Raw genomic sequence first — 20,553 nt, forward strand, 5'->3', positions numbered from 1 at the left:
ATCTAGAGCTAGGCTAGTGACCAGCAAACCCTAGCTACCCACCTACCTCTACAACACACACCACCACCACCACCACCACCACCACCCCAGACCAGAAGGAGATCTTTTTAACTGCATTGCCCTTTCTAGCTTGTAAATCCTACGCTATGACCAGAATGTTCTAATCACTTTCCCAAGTGCCATTGACAAGTTGTTATTATTTATCTAAATAACTGGATCCTGATGACACCAGCCGATATCATGTGCTTTATATTTGGGGTTTTGGGGGGGGGCATGCCTAAGGGAAACCGGGAAATTTTTGGCTGTGCTACTCCTGATATGGGAATGGACCACTATGTTTTGCATTACTAGGTAAAAATAGACCACTGTTCCAGTTACTCGGGGAACTACAAGATGCCATGACTTCCAAACTGGGGAAAAAAACCTACCTGCTACGAATTGTAGTAAAGTGTGTTTTTAAATTATTTCAGAACCATAAAAGTTCTCCATAGAGAGTGCTTTGAGACTGCAAATTAAATATAGAATGTCTATGAGCTGTAGCCATTTTTACAGTTAGTCTATATTTCCATGGGGGCTTGTACTATCTTTCCCCCCTTTGGGGGGGGTCTAGTTACACTAGTTAATAATGCAGGGAATTTGCAGTAATAGAGTAAATGTTATTTTGATGACACTATCTGATTAAATTAAAGATGACATTAAAAGGACCATTTCAATAAGGAACCAGATTCTCTAGAAGTGACTGGGGCTGAGTGCTTTCAGTCAGCCAGTCCGGCAGTTTGAAAAGGGACCAAACGGAATTTCTTTTACCTTGTGAGGGATGAGGCACGCTAAGGAACAATGGAGCTAAATAATACATGGTAGAAGAGGAGAGTCTCAGAGTCCGAGAGCCAGGCAATCTGAGTTAGCTGAACGAGGCGTGTCGCTTGCAGAGCAAACAGCTTCTGTGGCCTGGGAAAACCGTAGAGATGCATCGGGGAGAATGAAAGCGAGAGGAGCGGGTACCGAGACTGGCAGTGGAATGTGCTGATGCAGTGGCAGTAAGCAAAGCAGTCGCACAAACAAGAAGGAGAGAGGATTAGTCACGGCCCCGCAGCCCACCCACCCACCCACCCACCCACCACCAGCAATGCCACGGCCACCACCTTCTCTGCGGCTTCTCAGGCAAGGGAGAAGTGTACTGCCAGCCCCGTGTAGGGAGAAGTTTTTGAGATTCAGGTCCTAATGGTTTCCCTCCCAGAGGCTTTGTTCATGGGGCGCTTGCCAAATTAAAAAATAAAATAAAATAAAAATTAAAAAAAAAAAAGCTGAAAGGCTTTTTCTGAGTGAGGAGTTCACTCAAATAAATGGAGCGGCAGTTTGAAAATCCCTTGACTTAAGCTCTTAGTGAGGGGATCTAACTGAAGGGCTCGTGCTGGGGGCGACGTGACTGAGTTATGAATCAGTTTAGCCACGAGAGGATTCAAGATGACAGGTGTGGGGTGCAAGGGGACCCTAGTTCCCACGGAAACACCTGCTCTGGTGTCTCCAGCCCCAGACAGGTGACATCTCTATTGCTGTGGCAAGGCCCCTGGCTGTTGACATGTTTGAGCCCAATGCGCTCATACTTGGGGAAAGGAGGTAGAAAGAAGGAAAGAGAGAGAAAGAGGGAGAGCAGCTCATGATAATGAAGTGGTCCTGTGACCTCAAAGGGACATTGTTCTATGTTGCCCCACCTGGCATATTGTGAGTCCCACGTAACTATTTCCCCACAGAAGGGACAGCAGTGTGGCTTGGAGGAAAGTCACATTCTCCACTTTCACCCTGGTAAATATCACAAACAAACAAAAGTAGTAAAAAAAGTAAATTATAAAAAGCGAAGGCAAAAATGTCCAGTTTGACATGCAACCTGCTCTACCCATTTGAGATAAACTTTTTACGGTCTTGGCTCTGATTCACACTCACACACTGCAGTAAAAAAAATGGATTTCCTACAGGTGGTGTGATACTTTGGAAGTACAAAAACTAGAGAGGAACTGTGGATGCATATGTGGAGACAAGACCATCTTGGCCCCAGCTCCCTGGGACTCTAACCCTGTACCCCTTGTTTGTCTCATGGGACCCGGATGTCACAGCACACCTGGTACACTTTTTTCCAAAGATCCTTTGGGCAGATTTTACTCACACTGTACTTCCCATTATGATTATAATTTATCTCAGATCCTGAGGGACAAGGTTATCTGAGGAGCCCCACTGAATATTTTGAGCCCCAAGGGTCTATCAGATCTGTCTTTGATACCTGACGTCTCTACTTTGGTTGATCACAAATGTAATGTCTCCCTTTATATTCAGGAAAACCAAATACAACCTTTGCCTCTCACCTCTCAGTTGGTTTTTGATCATAGAAACACAATGACAGAGAATTGAGACATTCTGCAGCTCTCTGTATGTGTTTTGTCCTGACACCACCACAAACCTTTTCTCCCTAAATGATCATGTGCCTTTGCTTCTAGAAACAGAATTCAGTGAGGTCTGGTCTGTATCTTGTCTGCCCCTGTTGCCAACTGCTTGGGCTTGGTAGTTGACTGGTGTCTCCTTAGGACATATTGGATTGTGGACATTTTGGTGACTATGTCATTTTTGGCAAGCCATTAGAATATGACTGCAGAGAGTAAAATATAACATTTTACCATTTACCTCCCTATACATAATTTTTTCCAGGCAGGCAGCCACTCATCAAACCTTGAACCCATCTGGCTACCCATCCATTCAACTAGCCCATTATCCATCAATCTAATCTATTCATCTATCTATGCATTTCGCCATTTGAGCATCCATCCATTCAACTCTCCAACTATTCATCCATTCATCCACCTACCCATCCATTCATCTATCCATCCACCTACCCATCCATCATCCATCTACCCACACACCCATCCATCATCCATTCATTCATCCATCCATCCATCCACCCATCTATTCATCCATTCATCCATCTGTTCATTATCCATGCACTCACCTACCCATCCACCATCCATCCATCCATCATCCATCCATCATCCATCCATCCATCCATCCATCCATCCATCCATCCATCCATCCATCCACACATATATCCACTCATTTGACCAACTATCCATTTAACTGTACAATTACCCATCTGATACACTACCCGTCATTTCATATATTCATTCACCTAATCATCCACTTACCCACCTATCCATCCATGTATCAATTTGTCTGGCCATCCATCCATTCAACAATCTATCCACCCATCCACTAGCTTACCCATCCATGTATTCAATCATCTAACCTTCCCTCCTTCCATGCAGACATCCAAAAATTAAGCAATCCTGCCTACTCTAGCAGGCCTTTTATGGAATTTTTAAAGGAAAAGAACAGAACAGAAAAGAAAAGAAAAGAAGATTAGAAAATGAGTAAGACATGGTCCTTGCCTTTCCTTATGTCACTACTTAATAGGATAAATAATGTATGAAAGCAAGGACCATATGGTGTCCATCTTTTTGTCCCCTGCAGCATCTTGCACAGAGACTAACATTCAGAAGTAATCAGTAAAATGACTGCTGAATTAATGTCTAAGAACAAATATTATATAAGGCAGTGAGAGGAGAGTTTCAAATAAATACAACGGATAGAAGGCTCCAGAAGAGCAGAGGTTGGATTGATCACGCCCAGCTGGACAGTATGGGGCAGGTGGAATCTGAGCTGAGACGGAAGGAGGCAGCTGGCTCACATGGAGAAGCAAGATGATAGCAGGCTCCCCCAAGAAAGTGTGTGTGCATCCATGCATGCAGTCCCTGCTCATGGAGATGCTAGCCACCGAGCAGGAAGGCCCTCTCTAAGTGTTTGTTTTGAAGTGTGGTACCCGCTGGGCTGAGCTGGGCATTGTGGCAACAGAGAGTGGAACATAGTCTCTGGCCTCATTGAGTCTCCTGGGGCAACTTCTCTGGAGGAAGTTGATGGCAGAGCCCTGGGTGAGAAAGATGATGTGTTCCTGTGTTGCCGTGAAACGGCAATTTACACTGCAGAGAACGGAGCAGGGGTCCTAAAGGGACCGTTGATGAATAGCTTTCTAATTTGACTGGGTTTGAATGTGTGTTTGCAATTAGCAGCACCCATTTGCATACAATTAGTGCACAGAGCCCTTAAAAAGAGTTTGTTCTCTAAAGTAGGTTAAGGATACCCCCGCCCCCTCCGCGGCCATTGGGTCTGCACTATTCATTTGGTTCATCCATCTCCTGTGATGTGGGCCAAAGACAGTCTTCAGGCAGGACGAGTGCAGAATGATACTTATCTGGCATTCACCCTGCATAGGTAGCACCAAGGCTGAACTGAGGCTCTAGAGATAGGAGAGTCTAGCATCAGCTAACTCTGCATATGGGCCATATTCACAACTACTCCTGACAACCCCTGTTGGGGGTGGGGGAAATCCAAGGACACCAAGTAAATTCAGGGGAAGGGGTGATGTCCGCCAGCATCACATGGATTTTGTGAAGTGCTGTGTTATCTAGGAAGCCCCATGATCCTGTTCACCCTTGCTTCGTGCTTCTCTCTGTAGAACGATTCCCGGAGCCCGAGCCTGTGCCTTGGGAGCCTGGCCTTGTCCGCCCAGTTACAAGTCTAATACAGATCTGTGGACCGCTAAGCAGCCCCGCCCACTCTAAAAATCCATCTGCGAACACTCATCCTGTCGAGACAGCTATCTGGTGGGGGAAGACCCCCTGATGAGTTCAACGTAAGATACAAATGCATTACTGGAGCTTGGGGTATGGCTGCCAGGAGGAAAAGCTGAGAGAGAACTGGGAGAATATGGAGGTGAACCAAACGAGGCTGACGCATGGTCACGGTCCCTGTGGCAAGAGGTGAGAAGAAAAGTGCGAATGCTGAAAGAGAGTGGGTGTTGGGGCAGGTGGGGAGCGAAAGTGAGAGGCCATTAGAAACGAGACTGGGGAGGCAGGTGGGGTGAGCTCACTAGGTGGAGAGGCCATCATCGGCCATGCTCCGGAGTCTGATTACCTTAAGAGCGGCAAAGGAGCGTCAGCGTGGTTCAACTGGGGGCGGGGAATTGAGAATCATGTAGTGTGACAGGAATTTGAAAGAAGAAAAAATAAAAAGCATCAAGGCCACAGTTTCCAAATGTAATGGCAGCCGGCTCGCCCTAGCCCTGACAAGTAGACTTGGAGAGACACTGGGACGAGGCATGCCACAGTGGACCGTTCGCGATTTCTTGAGCTTTCGCTGCCCCGCGGGAGAGCTTTGAACACGCCTTCTTGCTGCACAGGGTGACCTGGGGCGGAGGTGGCATTCCATTGGCGAGGAGAGACCCCCACCTACACCTCCGTGCTCTGTATAGGGAGAGGCAGAGTGGGGCCTGGAATGGGATATTCAGAGAATAGAATGTGTTCATCTGTGAAATTAAACGTAGTTCTTCGTGATGCGCTGGGCTTAGTCAAAAGCAATGATTAGGCTGAGGGTGTGGGGGGACTGTGAACATGCTCATAATCAAATAAGTGATTCCAACGAGTGAATAGGGCCGTTCCGTTGGGGGAGGGGTAGAAGAGAGGGGATGGGGGTACAGAGAATATAATGTATGGGGAGACAGGCCAGATAGGCTTGAAGGCTGGCTGGGCTCACCCCACAGAGAGCCCTAACTCCGTTTATGTCTCAGTGTGCTTAGCTGTTATCATCAGATTTGCCTTCTACTTAGAACAACTCTCCTGTTATGACTGTATCCTCACGGTGGCACAGAAGTGTGGGCACCAAGGTGAAGGTGAGACTGGGAGGGGTTCTCTTTCATTTTTGCTTTGTTTATTGTGGTATTGGAGACCCAGCTCAGGGCCTTCTGTATGCTAGCTAAATGCTCTACCACCGAGCTACACCCTCAGCACATACCAAAAAAAAAAAAAAAAAAAAAAAAAAAAAAAAAAAAATCCCTACTCTTTCTTTTGAGATATTATCTCACTGAGTTCCAAAGGCTGGGTTTGAATTTGTAATCCCTACTGCCTCATCCCTTCCCCTCTTTTTGGGGGGGAGTGAGTGTTTGAGGCAAGGTTTCTCTGTATAGCCCTGGCTGTCCTGGAACTCACTCTGCAGAAGAGACTGGACTCAAACTCAGTAGCAGCCTGCTTCTGCCTCCCAAGTGCTGGGATTAAAGGCGTGTGCCACCACTGCTGGGCCTGCCTCACACCCCGGAGTAGCTGAGATCTCAGGGCTATGCCATCAAGCCTGGCTCTCAGTTGGGTTTTCTGCTGAGGGACTCCCAAAGCCCACGATAGCTTTTTTTTTTCCTTCCTGAGGAGAGAATCCACTTCCCAGTTCTCCCAGGGTATCTGAAGGATTTCCTAGTTCTTCATGGTTGCAGTACCGAGGACCCCATCTTCTCCACATTTGTAAGATGACGGTCCTTGTTTCTCTCTGTCCACCAGAGCTAGGACTCAGCTTCTAGCCGGATCATGCTTGTGTTTCTTGGCCCAAGTTCCCCCTGCAAAGCCTGCAACGGTGTGGAATCTCTCTCTCCTTGCCCCTGCTCTGCCTCCGATCTCACTTCCTCTTAGGCTTTTAAGGTCTCCCTACTTTTCTCTGAAAACCTACTGTAGGCTGCAATGCATTCTGGGAGAAATGGCAAGAAAGAGTACTTTGGGCAAGGCTGTCCCAGGCACCTATGTAGCAGGTAACAGGAGTTTCAGCGTGGACTGGGGCCTTTCAGGAGCCCTCATATTTCAGAAGCCAAATGCCGTCAGAGTTTTAATTCTGCTTCATTCAGGAGAGAATTCACTTTTTCTGATTGGCCGCCCAGCAAAGACCTTAGGAACCGTGAGGTTTGAATGCTACGTGCAACACACTAAAAACTTCTAAAAGGTGGGATGCGAAGGAGGCGGAAGCCTCATGCCTCTGTTCCTCTGCAGGCCAGGCAAGCAGACATCGTTCTCAGAAATATTCAGGAACCAGAGCCCAGCGTGGGTGAGGGCCTAGGGTGACTGGGCTGCCCCAAGTGACCCTGACCTCTACTGGAAAGGCAAAGCTCAGCCCTGCTCTAGACCAACCCCTCCCCCACTTCTGCCTTTGACTCTTCCCAAAGCGTCCTTGAACCAACAACCTCAGAAATAATGATTTAATTATTGGTGTTTTCTCAATGACATAATTAAATATCTACGGTGAGGTAAATTAACCTGAACTTGTTCCGAGGATGCTTATGCACTACCTCGGAAGCCTTTTTTTTTTTTTTTTTCCTTTTAAATTCAGCTTTTGGCTGTTATGGATCTAAAATTAGGTTTCCAATTTAGGTCCCAGAGGCAAGAGGTACAAATGGCTATAAATAGCACGGAGGTGGCGCGCTGTCTTTAGGGTGCTTCTCTAGGAGTTAAGAGGACGCAGCACAATCACTCCATTGGACAACGCAAGCACTCTCCTTTGGTGCGTGATTGGCCCGTGTGTCAGATTGTGCCCTGTGAGGTGAGTGGGCATCACTAGGGACTGAACTGCAACCCTGCTGCCATCGGTAACTCTGCCATTTTGGGGAAGGCCAGTCCAAGCTCATGCTGTACCCTTTGTTCCCTGGCTTTGTTGCCATGCCCCTGCAAGCAGGAAGAGGAAACCCCGCCCCTACCCCCCTCTCCCCCTTCATCTCCTTTGACCTCCAAAGGGAGAGGTACCTGCTCCATAACACACGTAGCTAGAAGCATAAATAAAAATAAATAGAAAGATAGACAGACAGACAGACAAATAAATAAGGTTTTGAAGCTAATGGCAGTTTTCCTGTCTTTATTGCTTCGGGCAGTAACAAAGTAAAGGAACTAAGTGGTTTAAGGAAGAATAATTTTCAACAGGGTAGTGATGGCGCATGCCTTTAATCCCAGCACTCAGGAGGTGGAGGCAGGCAGATCTTTGTGATTTCAAGGCCAGCCTGGTCTCCAGAGTGAATTCCAGGAAGCCAGACCTACAAAGAAAAACATTGTCTCAAAAACTCTATCTATCTATCTATCTATCTATCTATCTATCTATCTATCTAATTTGGCAAGCTCATTTTTAGGACTCTAGTTGCTTTATCCAAATTTATTTCATTGTTGTGCTATTGGGGGACTTCTTAAAATTCTTATTTTTTTTAGTTTGCACCAATGTATTAAATATTTTTATTATATATTTTTTATTTTCTATATTCTTTGTTTACATTCCAAATGATTTCCCCTTTCCCAGTTCCCCCCTCCTCATATGTCCCATAAACCTTCTCTCCACCTATTCTCCAATCACCTCTCTCCTTTTTCTCTGTCCTGATACTCACCTCCAAAATTCATTTTTAAAATGTATTTATATGTACATTTGGTGTCTGGCATGCCTGTATGTCTGTGTGAGGGAGTTGGATCCACTGGAACTTGGGTTACAGACAGTTGTGAGCTGCTGTGTGGGTTCTCTGAATTGAACCTGGGTCCTCTAGGAAAGCGGCCAGTGCTCTTAGCCACTGAGACATCTCTCCAACCCTAAAAATCCCTTTTTAATGGAAGACTAATGTGTTTTCTTTTCTTCTTTCCTTTTCTCCCATATAGGGCTTTACTGAGTGGGAAGATATTTGCTTTTTTCTTTGTTTGTTTGTTTTTTAGAATGTTTTAACCTACTGAACAAAGGACAGAGGATTGCCTCCTAATCCAATTAGACTAACACTTGCAGTACTAGAGACAACAGAACCACCTGGTGTCTTCTTTCCCCTGAGGTCCCCCTGCCACTGTGACTCTTAGGCCAAGTCTAGCTTTGGATCATCTTACTAGGGGCTCATGAACATGGTCTATGAAACCTTCAATGCGTAGGGCCCTTCTGTTGAATGCACCTAAGAGCTTTCTGTGCCTGCCTCCTGATTGATTGTGTTTATTGCCCTGCCCTCTTGAGCTTCAGGAGAGGGAGGTGAGTAGTGTGGGGAAGGAAAGGAAGGAGAGAAGGAGAAAGACGGGGCAATGAGACCCGCACTTGGGTGGAAGGCTATTCTCCTTTTGGCATAGATATGTATTAAGGGTTTTTCTGGGGGACAGGTAAGATGGCTCGACGGTTAAGGCACTTGCCACTAAGCCTGAGGACCCGAGTTTGATCCCAGAAGCCACGTGATGGATTGAGAGACCAGACTTCCAGTTGTCCCTGACCTCCTTGTGTGCACAGGAGTGCACCTGCATGCAGAGGTAAATGCGATTTCAAAGAAAGGATGAGTTTCTGCTAAGCAGGGAAGTCCTACACTCTCTAAAATCAGAATGGAAAATGGCCCGAGTTGACTCTCCATTCTTAGAGGAGGAAATGAAAAGTGCAGTTATTTGAAGAATATCTTGAATCACTACCTTACATAAATAAATCAATTATCTCACTGTGAACTCCTAGTGTACAGCTTCATTTAGAGCATTATACAGCTCTGTTGCCCAAGAAGCTTGTGAAGAAGGTGAGAGATATTAAGTAGCTCAGAGGAACAGATGAGAAAATTAATACCAAATGATGTATTCAAGGTCATGAGAGATATTAAATTAAAAGCCAGGATAGACTCTGGACCCAGTAGCTCTGAACTGAGACTTTGTTCCACCCACTTTCTGCCGAGGCCAGCTTCTTATACAGACAACGTAACACACATTCAGCACAAGCCCTGAGGAACAATAATACTCTAGATATTAGGAAGCAATAAATAAAACAAATCAGAGACATTTTAGGAAAATAGAGGGGAGAAAGAAAAAGGACTACAGGAAGGGTCAAAAAATTCTAACTTTAAAAGAATCCTTAGAAATAAAAATCAATTCTCAGGCCTGGCAGGGACTATAACCTAGGAGACAGGATTCCCTCACTCTGCTGTGGATCTAGTTGAATGATTGGGGTCAAGATTCATACTTCCATCCTTGAAGGTTGGGGGGGGTCCATGGTCATTTATCAATAAGGGTTGGGTCAAGGGCCTATTTTATAAGCATCAGAGTTGTCCTGGGGTTCCTGGGGTGTCATCAGATGACCCTCCCCAGATAATGTGAGATGTAAGCTCTCATCTCATACTTTCTCAATCAGGCCATTGGGCCAGTGGCCTGCCATAATTTCTAAATTGGGAAAAAGTCACTGAATTCATCATCTATGAGCTGTTCTTGACCTGGGACCTCAACCATGGGATTTAAAATTAATCCCTTCTGGGCAAATAGACAGGAGTGCATGGCTAGATCTCCTGACTTCTAGCTCATGTTTGCTTCCATAGAGACTCTTCAACAAATCTCAACAAAAAGAAGTTTCCCCTTTGTGTCTTAGGACAAGACCATCCAGTTCAGTTCATCAACTTCAAGGTTATATAGGTGGTTACCAAACTTGCTTTGACTGCAACAAAATAAATCGGAGACAAACAGTAATATGATGATTCCCCCCTCCCCCCTCCAGTGGCTTTTGAGGACATTACAGGTGCAGCATTAGTGCAACCTTGACTTCATCATCTGGTTATGAACTGACCTCGTTCATTGGTGCAACATGCATCCTGAGCATCTGGAAGCAGAGGCAGTTTCCTTCTTTAAGGAGTTAATGGTCAAGCAAATGGAAGAAACGAGGAATGACCTCAACTCACCAGGACAGAGGATGGAAAATACTGGTGTTGAGAAAGTAGAGGGTAGTCTCAGTGATGGGGTCAAGTCTGTCTGGGCAGAGAGGGTAGAGAAGAGGACCTGAAGGATGTCTTTTTTGTACTGCAATGGTAAGAGACAGAAGCCAATCCAAATACAACGATGCCATCCCTGGGCATAATGTGCCGAAGAAAAACACAGGAAGCTATTCTCAGAAATCAATAGGGCCCTCCTGTTTGTTGGTATGGCTTGTTTCCCTGCACCGCCCACCTCAAATCATCTTTTGAGCTTCTAAACTATCAGTCGGGAGGAGCTAGGAACAGATTCTTCCCCAGAAGAAAATTCAAAACTCTGAAGTGACTGTGGATATCAGCCCCAAGGTGAAGGCCAGAGGGACGCTGGGTCCCCATGATGGTGATATCATCTCTAGGACACTATGTCACAAATTCAGAAGTGAGGCACTATTCTGGACCACCAGAGAGTCATTTCACAGACCCGGGAGATGAACAGGTCATGAATAAGAGCAAACTCCTAATATCAAAGAGACCAGGGTTTCCATACTGGGTTGCATTTTTTTTTCTCATTTTAATGCACTTGATTGTCCTTATCCGGAAAGCAGGTATAGTGATACTTAACTCAGATGTTGTTCTTGAAAGATAAGTAGGAAAAATGGGAAGTTATCTATAGAGCATAAAACTTAATGTATTCCCAGCACGTGGGAGACTGAGCAGGAGGACTTCAATTTCAAGGACAGCCTAGGCTAAAATATCAACACCCTGTCTAAAAAATAAAAAAATAAAACAAATAAAAAGTCACAGCTAAGTGTATTTCACTCAGAAAACATTGTGCAAATGGCAATTGTTTTTTTGTTGTTGTTCTAAATTCCCACTATGTGATTTCCCTTGATTCGTTATCTATGTGATATAGATATTATATATGTGTGTGTCTGTGTATGTATGTATGTATGTATGTATACACACACACACACACACATACATACAGGTGTATGTGTGTGAGCGAGAGAGGGAGTAAGAGGGAGGGAGACAGAGAATACCCCGAGACCAAAGGAGTCTTATACTTAATATACTTACACTCCTTATATATTATTATATATATTACACGTCTTATACTTTTGAAACAGGATCTCTCACTGTATCTGAAATTAGACTGACTGACAGTGAGCCTCAACGATTCTTCTGTCTCCACTCCACATAGTGCTGGGGTTATCCGTGCACATGACCTCACCTAGATTTTCAGACGGACATTGGGGTTTCTGACTCTGGTCCTCCTACTTCAGCAGTGATGAGGTTACCCACCTAGCCACCTCGGTAGCACTTGTGCAGGAGTTGCCCGTCACTGTCTTCATCTTACCAAATTGGAGACAGAATTGACAGGAGTTAAACTCCACACTGAAGCTGCTCTGACATGAAGAAAGACTATGCTAATGTATGCTTGCAAATGGACATCTATGCCTGGGTAAGAGGAGTGGGTGGATAGGCTGGGGGGAGGGGAAGACAACAAAGAACATCTTCTAAGGGCTGTTCTTGACCTGGGACCTCAGCCACCGGCTTTGGAATTCATCCCTTCCAGGCAAGTGGAGAGAACTGAAGTGTGTGAATAGACCTCTCACTTTCTAGAACTCATTTGCCTTCACAGTGACACCTCCAAAAATCTCAATGAGGGCTTTTCCATTAAAATTGAAACTTAAATTGTGATCGCTGGGTTCAGGTCATCGAAACTGAGGTCATGCCGGCATTCACCTTTGTATTTTCTCAGGTTACTCATGCAAGGGAGAAATAAAGGATGTTTCCAACTGCCTGAGATGGAACTAGTTTTAAAATGTAACTTTCTGACTGGACATAGTGCTCATGCCTGAAATCCCAGAGCTACAAAGCTGAGGCAGAGGGACTTCTGTCTTTGTGGCTGGATTTGAGTATAGAGTCAAAATAAATAGTAAAGTTTTTCCTTAAGTGTCTGATAGAATATATTTTGGTATGCAGTTTACTAATTCATTCCTAATTCAAAAACAGAAAGGTAAGAGAAGAGGGGGAAGAAAAGATACCAATTTTTTTTTTCTTTATTGCTATCGTGATTTGGGGAAATTGACCATTGGCCTTCTAGCTGGTCTCTGGAGCATGAAAGGATCTCAGAGACTGGAACATGATTTTAATCAGACAGGACTGAGGCCCTTCATTAAATTCTACCAAAGGGTAATTCATCCCGTGTTGGCCCGGGTGCAGGGAACAAACGGGATAGCGTGTGAGGAACTGGGAGCTCTATGGAGACTGACTGCCACTGGGTGGGACACTTATAGCGTCCAGGGTACGTGAAAAAGGATGTCCTGTGCCTCTCCATGCCAGTCAGATCTGACTACTGGGAGGGAAGGAGGCCCCCGTGTTTAAAATGCAATCATGCACAATGTGACCGACCTCAGGACAGGTCTCCAGGGGCCACCGCTGGGTGACAGCGGAAAGTCAAGCTCGGCTGGCACCCAGCCACCTGTTTTCCCGCTCTTCCTTGCTCGCCTACTTTATCCTATACAGCACAAGGATTATGGTGAAAATTAGCCAATTTTTTTTAAACTTGTGCCATAATTAAGGCCTAAATAAGCAAAAAGAAAACCAAGATTAAAAAACAAAAAACCCAGCAGTAAAAACCCACTCCTTGGCTGCTATGGAGTACCGTTCTGTTTGGTTATAATTTTTCTTCTTTTGGCAGTTTCTCTGTAGGGGGATGAATTGCCTTTTCAAACCTAGGGAAGGTAACCCCAGCCATTCAACTCCTCTGCGATGCTGGGGGTGGCAAAGACACGCTGCTGCAGGAATAACAAATGCTGGGTTTCGGAGCACTCGCCCATGATTTATGAAAGGTGTACCTCACTGTGGGGAGATAACGCCATTTGAAATGGTCCATTTCATAAATCTATTCTACCAGTCCCCAGCTACACCCAGGACTCCTGTGAACTCCTGAATCCAATAATGTTTTCATCCTCTATTGATGAGAGAGTGACAGAGAGAGAGAGAGAGAGAGAGAGAGAGAGAGAGAGAGAGAGAGAGAGAGAGAGAGAGGAGGCAGAAGGAGGAAAAAGAGGAAGGGTAAAGGAGAAGGAGGAAGAGGAGGAGGAGGACTATGTTTGGAGGAGTTGCAATGCCCTTACATGGAACAGAAGCTAATGCTCCATCTCTGGGGCTTTCTGTGACTATCACTGTCACAAAGCTGGGGAACTTGAACAAACAAAATGAAGAAACAATCAACACTCCCAACATCCTTGAGGTCCTTCTGCTCCTAGCAGCATTAATTACACCATGGGCTCAATCCTCCAGTAACAGCACAGCAAAACATTTTGCCCTGAGTCGCTCTCTAGCACACGAGAGATTTATCCTTTGGAACCCATGTATTTCCTATTCATTCATGCATCAGTTCAGAATATGTGCTTGTTCGTATAACTGCAAGAAGAGGATTCTCTGCCAAATGTGATGGCAGAAGTAGTCAGGGACCAATCATAAACTTCAGTGAAATTCATGGTTGTGAGTCTTTCTGGTCATAAGAAGACAACGGTGATATATATGCCCCCGTGCCACTGAGGCTCTGCGAGACCCTAATGAAATACGAGCAGAGGACTGAAAGTGGCTTCTCTGGGATCCGGTGAAATGGACAGGACCAGCATGAAGACAGACTACAAATGCCTGCGCCACGTGACTTACTAGAAGAGAGCCGCATGTGACACCGGCCAGCATCACCGAAGACTCTGAGTGAGGAGACAAAAGGCACAGTACAATGACACACAGACCCTAGCTGGTGTGCACAGTGAAAGGAAAGGACTTAAGGCCACTGGACAAGAAATATCTTATGATAGCTAAAAAGGACTTTCTTAAAGAATCAGCCTAGATGTCCATCGCCTGATGAATGGACACTGACACAAGAGAACTTTATTCAGAGGCAAAGAAAAAACAAAGTTATGGGTTTTGCAGGAAAACGGATGGAACTAGAATACATTATACTGAGCGAGGTGATACAGGCCCAGGATAAAGATCATCCATGTTCTCCCAACCCATGTCGAATCATTTTAGCTTCATCTGTTGAACTTTGAATGCGAGTACAAACTTAGGAGGGAGAGAGGGAATGTAGGGTAGGGAGAAGAGGTTCTAGGTGCAAAACAGAGGAAGAATGTCTGTGATCTGAAAACAGGGGGGAGGGGATATGCAGGTGTGAGCGGGGATGGGCGTGGGGACTGGGGGGGGTGAGTGGGGTGGGGGTGGTCCAGAATTAATGATGAATGAAGAAGCCACATTGAAACCTATGATTCTACAAACTAGTTGGAAAAGCATGACTTGGAAAAAGAGTTTGAATGGGGGTACCCTGCATTAGGGAATACTGTTGATTCTGGAAGTCATGGGTTCTCGAGGAAAGAAAAAAAAATCTCCCTTGGGAGGATTGGCACACTGGGAGAACCGCCACATTCCTCTCAGTCAGGTGGGGATGGATTTTGAGCAGGTGAAAGACAGGCTATGGGATAAAAATAATGCAAAAAAAATGTGAATGTGAAAAACTCAACACGGGATTCTCATCCAGATAGTCTGGAATTTGCATATTTTGACTTGTGTTTGAAAAGCAGTTTCAAGGTCAGCTTCCATAGAGAAACACTGAGCTAAGACGGGAAGGCACCCCATTAAAAGCCCAGCAGTGTTTTTTGCATATTTATTTTCTTCTATAGTGAGCAGTGAAGACTCATAAATCAAAAAAAAAAAATCAGGGTAAACAAATACCATAGAGGTTATTTTATACAGAATGTATACTCCTTATTCTACCTATTTATAGACACGAACATTTCTATTACTCGAATTTATAAAGTGTGTAATACATGCATGGATGCTTTAAGATCTGCATATATTTGCATAAGATAGAAGTATATTATTGTCCCAAGTCTCTAAAGACCATGGCCCAAATAAAATGACGACCACCTCAAAAATATTTTTGTATAGTGGGATGGAAATCACGTTATTTTTAAAAGCTTCAAGCTTTTGGATAACCATGGACCTTTCTAACAAGACAAGGAACTTAAAGCAAAAGTGTGTAGAGATCTCAAAATCAATAACTACGCCTCAGTGTTAAACAGGTCATCAGATCCATGTCACCCTAATAGGAAAATAGGAAGTAAGACAGGTTGCCATTAATTCAAAATGGGATGAAATGAAATTTGGAAAATTAAAGCTCACCCTGCAAAGGGGCTGTGTCATCTAGAAGTCAGAGGGGTTTTTGTTTTGTTGTCCTTTGTTTTCCCAGGAGTCATCGGTTAACCCTGTGAATGAATGACGGCTAGGCCCAACAATGACTGTCAGTGTTTGCAGTACTTCTGAGTCTTGGTGTTGGCAAACCTGAACACTCAGACTTTGAGTGTCAGGTGGTACAGGTGCACCCAGACAGCTGTGGAGGACTGGTCATGGGATGAACACCCAGACAGCTCACAGGATGGAAGACAGGTCACAGGATGAAGAGCTTGAGGGTCCTTACTTCCTCACACAGTGCTAGTGTCTAGTATGTAAGTTCTTAGCAGCTCAGCAAATCCTGCCAGCAGTACCAGTTGATGTGATTTGAGGTCAGGTGCTGAAGGATTGCCCAGACACTAAAGGAGGGAAGCAGAGCGTGGTCAGCACGGACCCACACGCAGGGACGCACACTCCAGAGAATGTGTAAAATCTCATATTCCTGTTTTCACAATCCCTCTCAAATCAGCCATCCTCATTCTTCCTAATAATCTGGGAGGCTCCTGACATAGTATGTAAGATGATGACATCGCAGGACCTAAGATTCAAAGTCCCAGGGTCTAAACGGGAAATGGGAATCCCAGCCCCACCGCTGGCTGCCCAGCCTTGATAAGGCTACCTGTTTCTGCCACAGTGACTATGAGATAATAGGGCCTCAGGAAAGAACTTTTTAAAAGTGTGTGTGTGTGCTGAGTGTATGTATCTCTGCATGTCTGTATGTCTCTGGATGTGTGTATATATGTGTATGTGTGTGTATCTCTGTGTGTGTGTCTGCTAAGTATATGTATTTCTGCATGTCTGTGTGACTGTGTATCTCTGTGTGTGTGCATCTGTGTGTATATGTGTATATGTGTGTATCTGTGTGTGTGTGTGTATGTATGTGTATGTGTCTGTGTGACTAAGGGTGCATGGGTTCCACAGGATGTAGAAAGGTCAGAGACTATCTCTGCCCTCCCCTTCTATCTTGTCAGAAGGAGGCTCAACTTGATGTCTGCTACTGCATATACCAGAGTGGCTGTCCCATGAACTTCCAGGCATTCTCCTGTCTCTGCCTCCCATCTCACCACTGGGACAGTGGGATGATAGATCTGCACTACCATGTCTGGGCTGTTTAGCTTCTAACTTCATATACCATTATTTGTATGTGTGGACGTGCTGTGTGCGCATATAGATGTGTGCGCTCTCCACTGTGCTTGTGGAGATCAGAGAACCTTCTGGAATCACTTCTCTCTCTAATGTGAGCTCTGGAGATGGAAGTGAGACTATCAAGTTTTCAGAAATACGCTTTTACCCTCTGTGCCATCTCACCCCACCTGTTTCTGGGTTTTGTGTGGGTCCTTGGGACTTGAACTCAGGTCCTCATATGTGTAGGCACTTTACCCACCGAACCATCTGCAAAGATCAGAAGATACCTCTGAGATTTAAATCATAGATAACACAGTGCTGGGTATATATATATATATATATATATATATATATATATATATATATATATATATAAGCCTAAAATAAAGATATATGTGTTTAGCACCTTCCACTTAATTTGCATAATGACAGAAAACACACACTCAGATGTCTTACTGATAATATGTCTTCTTACTGCATCAAATCAGTATAATTGAAAACATGGGCACATTAATAAGTCGGAGTATTATTCTGGTAATTGGGTAGTAAATTTGAAATGTTAAATGAAAAGTTTTCTCTCGTGCCTGTGCCTCCCTCCCTGCCCTCAGAGACACCACAAACCTTCTCTCCTGCTCTTTAACTTTCCATGTTTACACAGGATCTTCAAATGAAGCCCAGACTAGCCTGGACCTCACAATCCTCCTCCATCCACCTCCTGAGTGCAGGGATTACTGCAGTGTGCCATACCTGACTCACATATTCCCTCTTGATAGATACTTGATGTAGCAATTTTTTTTAACAAAAACAGTAGTAGAGGAGATTATGAGCCTGCTGAGGAGTTCCTGTAGTTTAAACTTGCATTTCTGTATCATTTTTCTTGGACCAGGTAGGATACATATTGTACCAAATGTATGTGGCTGTTATTTTAAAATCTAAATGGATTACTAGTGGATTAATATGCCTTTTAAAGAATCCTTATGAGATTGAGCTGCAGGCAGAACGCTTTCCCCCTCAGCCTCCATTTAGCGTGTGGCACCCCGCAATACTTTAAGAGTTACAGAAATCTGGAATTGCATATGATCCTGACAGTGATGGATGAGAAGCAGACCCCAGGCATACCTCAAAGGGTAGCCCTGACTTTTTCTTAACTTGTGGTTGATCTGCTGCAGTCATTTGCTGCAAACAATAATTGCTGAGCTGTTGTCCAAATTCTCTCCTTGCCTAGGGTGAGTGGACTTCTACACCAGGAGGAAAAAGAGCAACCCAGGCTCAGTCTAAAATTGATGCGGTCTATGGGCTTTTCCCAGAGCACACCAGCCAGGAAATCAGAAGGTCCTACTGAATAGCACATTAACATCCAAGCCTGGCCTTTTTACAAGCTTCTGCTGCTGCTGCTGCTAGCTCCTGTTGATAAGCACTCTGTGTGTTGTGTGGTGAAGCCCAAGGATAATATGTCTCAATATTAAGAACTCTAATCTGTGCTGAGGAGATGCCCTTAAAAGGTTTGTGGTCATTTGTTGGAGGACCGCACAAGGAGTTTTGTTTGTTTTTAAACAGGATCAGGGCAAAGGTATGGAAGACACATACATCAAGTATCAGAAATCATCCATGAAACTCAATGCCTTCCCCTGCTGTGGTTCGTATCTTACCTTCCCTAATTCTATGGACCACTAAATTCTCTGCTTCCCAGACCAAAAGTCATCACGGCCTATTTCTCTACCATCAGCACCTAAGTCCAAATTGTCTCTGCCATCCAGTACCCATCCATCTCTCCTCTCCAAACCCACCGTGTCAACTGGATTTATACCTATAGCATCCCTTCACCGAAATGCCATCAGGGATTTCAAGTTTGTCTCTGGACTGCTATCCCTTATTCCTTGAAATCTACCCTGAATATACCTGCCTTTAAATCTTCCAGACACACATCCTAAATCTTGATACTGTCTCATTCAATCTGCTGTGGTCTCACCGCTAAGGAATGAGTAGAAACTCTCGGTGGTGACATTCAAGTGTCTGCACTTGCAAGGTCTGAGTGGTGGCTGCTGGGGTGAGAACACACAGAAACAGGGTCCACTCCTCCCCCATGACTTATTCTGTGTGCTTGAATAGTCCGACGAGTTAGTTTTCAAAGTGCAGGTCATTCATACTACCTTTCCTAATTTCCCTTTGCCTACCGTTATCCAGTCACTTTGGTCTTTTGAGGCATCATGTTAACGTGTTATCTTTTAAGAAGCTATTTCCTAAGATTGATGGGTGTGTGTTTGTATTGTAAGTATGTGTGTGTGTGTCTGTGAGAGAGAGAGAGAGAGAGAGAGAGAGAGAGAGTCTATGTATGCATGTGTGTGTATGTGTACGGGCCTGTGTTTATTTTTAAACAACATCTCCACCCCAGGCTTGCCTCCAACTCTCCACGAAGCAGTGACCTGAAATTCCTCTTGCCTCTACTTCTTGAGCCCTGACTATACAGTGGTCTTTACTCCTTGTTTGTGTGATGCTTGGGGTCAGTAGGGTTTCCTGCATGCTAGGAAAAGACTCTCTCGACTCACCTATATCCCCAGTTCCTAAGCATGCTTCGTGTGTGGGTAACTGACCCCGGGGAAGAACTGCCTTTGGCTCCTGAGTCTTGAGTCTCCAACCTCATTTCCTATATTGTAGAAACTCTTAGTAGAGTCTGTCACCTAGAGGGACAATGAGCAGGGGTCAGCTCCGTTATGTTCTTCTGCTGGTAGCTAGTATTTGTCCTCTAGACAAGAGGGCTGGACCAGGTGACCTCCCAATGCCTCTTGGCATCTCACTTTGTATGCTTTGAGCTCTGGGAGAGGCCTGGGGTCAACCTGAGTCACTTCCCTTCTGGGAAGGTCCCTCCTAGAAACCAGTACTTCCTGAGCTGTGAATGACAGGTGGGGTGGGCTCTCTGTGATGTGGACGACGTTATATTTAATTAAGCTGGGTCTTCCTGTGGAGGGACTTCACCCTGGTGACCACAGCCCCGTCTTCTCTTTCAGGGAAGTCAGCAATTCCAGCCTCCTTGGTTGGCACCTACTGAGAACCACACCGGGAGCGTTTCAAGGGCGGCATTTTCTTTGGCAGGTGTGCCTGCCAGCAGGGCCCACTTCAAGGATGCCAAGAGCAGGAAAGCGGCATCTGGGATCTATCTGTGGTTGTTGGTTTGCACATTTGTAGTGTGAGGTGCAGGAGAACTCCCTTACACAGCGCGTTCTTACCCAGGCATAGTCCCCAGTCTATATGAAGAAAAACACCAGGCTGGAAAAATAACCCACAGGGGCACCTGGGATGGGTCATCGAGTGGTCAGTTAAGAAGCAGCTGGGTAGGCACACCCAGACACCTTCTGACACGTTTCCATGCTGTTACTTTCTATGCAGCTCCCTGACCCTCTGTATGTCTGAAAGACTGTGGTCCAAGTCCCCAGACCTCTGAGCAATGCCAGCTGGAAGTACCTTCAACCTTCATCTCAGTGCCTGCTCTTCTATAAATTCTTTTCTGTGTGTCGTCCAACTGGTTAAACCCAAACCCCTGTCTCTCTATATTCCAGCCAGACCCACCCCATAATGCTGCGTCTGCAGATTCCACATCAGGGTTTGTCTACTTACCTCAA

The 20,553-nt window shown here is 45.1% G+C and overlaps 1 protein-coding gene and 1 long non-coding RNA gene across 3 annotated transcripts in view; one reads left to right on the forward strand and one right to left on the reverse strand.

Annotated features, from left to right (window-relative positions):
• The window catches only part of Wwox (WW domain containing oxidoreductase), a 925,836-nt gene that overhangs the window by 225,274 nt on the left and 680,009 nt on the right, over nt 1–20,553 (reverse strand). The gene's annotated exons all lie outside the window — the stretch shown is intronic.
• Nucleotides 5,991–11,318, forward strand: LOC127671986 (uncharacterized). Its single transcript, XR_007974813.1, has 3 exons — nt 5,991–7,449; nt 9,015–9,158; nt 10,372–11,318. It is a non-coding gene; the product is annotated as an uncharacterized LOC127671986 (long non-coding RNA).

Source organism: Apodemus sylvaticus, chromosome 21, assembly GCF_947179515.1.
Source record: "Apodemus sylvaticus chromosome 21, mApoSyl1.1, whole genome shotgun sequence".
In the NCBI taxonomy this organism is placed as follows: Eukaryota; Metazoa; Chordata; class Mammalia; order Rodentia; family Muridae; genus Apodemus; species Apodemus sylvaticus.